Source organism: Eulemur rufifrons, chromosome 18 (genome assembly GCF_041146395.1).
Source record: "Eulemur rufifrons isolate Redbay chromosome 18, OSU_ERuf_1, whole genome shotgun sequence".
In the NCBI taxonomy this organism is placed as follows: domain Eukaryota; kingdom Metazoa; phylum Chordata; class Mammalia; order Primates; family Lemuridae; genus Eulemur; species Eulemur rufifrons.
In genome coordinates, this window is record NC_091000.1 from 21,710,547 (window position 1) to 21,712,989 (window position 2,443).

The 2,443-nt window shown below is 36.1% G+C and overlaps 1 pseudogene; it reads right to left on the reverse strand.

Annotated features, from left to right (window-relative positions):
* Positions 1–480: 480 nt before the first annotated feature.
* On the reverse strand, positions 481–2,229 carry LOC138398767 (tigger transposable element-derived protein 1-like; annotated as a pseudogene).
* Positions 2,230–2,443: the final 214 nt, after the last annotated feature.

The window sequence follows — 2,443 nt, forward strand, 5'->3', positions numbered from 1 at the left end:
TGTAAGTTATATATATTACTAAGACTATTATATGAAGTCATTGTATCTGCTCTTGTTAGATCGCTTTTCTTCTGTCCTTGGCATAAAATCTATGGGCATGAACAATATCTGCAGTACCAGATATTTATCTATGTGCGATTTCCTTAAATTAAGATTACAGTTCCTCTGAGTAACTTTTAAAATTAGATATATTTGTTTAGCAAATTAGTGCTCTAGTGTATGACATTCATTTCTTTCCCATCAATAAAATCTGGATTATATATACAGGCATACCTCAGAGATAGTGTGGATTGGGTTCCAGACCACCTCAATAAAGCAAATGTTGCAATAAAGTGAGCCACACAAATTTTTTTTTGGTTTTTCAGTGCATATAAAATTTATGTTTATATTACATTGTAACCGATTAAGGGTGAAATAGCACTGTGTCTAAAAAACCAATGTATGTACCTTAATTAAAAAATACTTTATTGCTAAAATATGCTAACAATCATCTGAGCCTTCAATGAGTCTTAATCTTTTTGCTGGTGGAGAGTCTTGCCTTTATACTGATGGCTGCTGATTGATCAGGGTGGTGGTTGCTGAAGGTTATGGAGGCTGAGGCAAGTTTTTAAAATAAGGCAACAATGAAGTTTGCTGCATTGATTGATTCTTCCTTTCATGAAAGATTTCTCTGTAGCATGCAATGCTGTTTGATGTCATTTAATCTGCTGTAGAATTTCTTTCAAGATTAGAGTCAATCCTCTCAAAATCTGCCCTTGCTTTATCAACTAAGTTTATGTAAGATTCTAAATCATTTGTTGTCATTTCAACAATGTTCATAATATTTTCAGCAGGAATAGATTCCATCTCAAGAAACTACTTTCTGTGCTCATCCATAAGAAACAACTCCTCATCCATTCAAGTTTTATCATGAGATTGCAATCAGTCACATCTTCAGGCTCTACTTCTAATTCTAGTTCTCTTGCTATTTCCACATCTGCAATTACTTCCTCCACTGAAGCCTTGAACTCCTCAAAGTTTAAAACTTTTTTTTAAACTCCTGTTAATGCTGATATGTTGACCTCCTCCCATGAATCACAAATGTGCTTAATGGCAGCTGGAATGGTGAATCCTTTCCAGAAGGTTTTCAATTTACTTTGCTCAGATTTGTTAGAGGAATCACAGTCTATGGCAGCTTTAGCCTCATGAAATGTATTTCTTAAATAATAAGACTTGAAAGTTGAAATTACTCTTTGATCCATGGGCTGCAGAATGGATGTTGTGTTAGCAGGCATGAAAACAACATTACTCTCCTTGTACATCTCCATCAGAGCTCTTGAGTGGCTAGGTGCATTGTCAATGAACGGTAGTATTTTGAAAGGAATCTTTTTTTTTTTTCTGAGCAGTAGGTATCAACAGGGCTTAAAATATTCAATAAACAAAGTTGTAAACAGATGTGTTATCTATCATGCAGACTTCATTGTTCCATGTATAGAGCACAGGCAGAATAGATTTAGCATAATTCTGAAGGGCCCTGCAATTTTCAGAATTTTAAATGAGTATTGGCTTCAATTTAAAGTCACCAGCTGCTTTAGCTACTAAAAAGACAGCCTGTCCTTTGAAGCTTTCAAGCCAGGCATTGACTTCCCTTTAGCTATGAAAGCACTACATGGCACCTTCTTCCGATATAAGACTGTTTCATCTACACTGAAAATCTGTTGTTTAGTGCAGCCACCTTCATCAGTTATCTTGGCTAGATCTACTGGATAACTTGTTGCAGCTTTTACATCTGCACTTGCAGCTTCATCTTGCACTTTTGTTTTACCGAGATGGCTTTTTTCCTTAAACCTCATGAACGAACCTCTGTTAGATTATAACTTTTCTTCTGCATTTTCCTCACCTTTCTCATCTTTCACAGAATTGAAGAGAGGAAAGGCCTTGGTCTGGATTAAGCTTTGGTTTAAGGGAATGCTGTGGCTGGTTTAATAGTCTATCCAGACTACTAAAACTTTCTCCATATCAGCAAGAAGACGGTTTAGCTTTCTTATTATTCGAGTTCACTGGAGTAGCACCTTAATTTCCTTCAAGAACTTTTCCTTTACATTCACAACTTGGCTGTTAAGAATAAGAGGCCTAGCTTTTGGCCTATCTCAGCTTTTGACATACTTTCCTCACTGGCCTTAATCATAGGTTTTGATTTAAAGTGAGAGACTTGTGACTCTTCCTTTCACTTGAACACTTAGGGGCCATTGTAGGGTGATTAATTGGCCTAATTTCAATTTTATTGTGTCTCGGGGAATAGGGAAGCCCAAACAGTGGGAGACAAATAGGGAAACACCTAGTCAGTGGAACTGTCAGTACACACCTACCATTTATCGATTTTTTTTGGGGGGGGGGGGTGTTAGAATATTATTATTATTTTTTATTTTTAATTTATTTTTATTTCACTGTCAGATATGGCCAT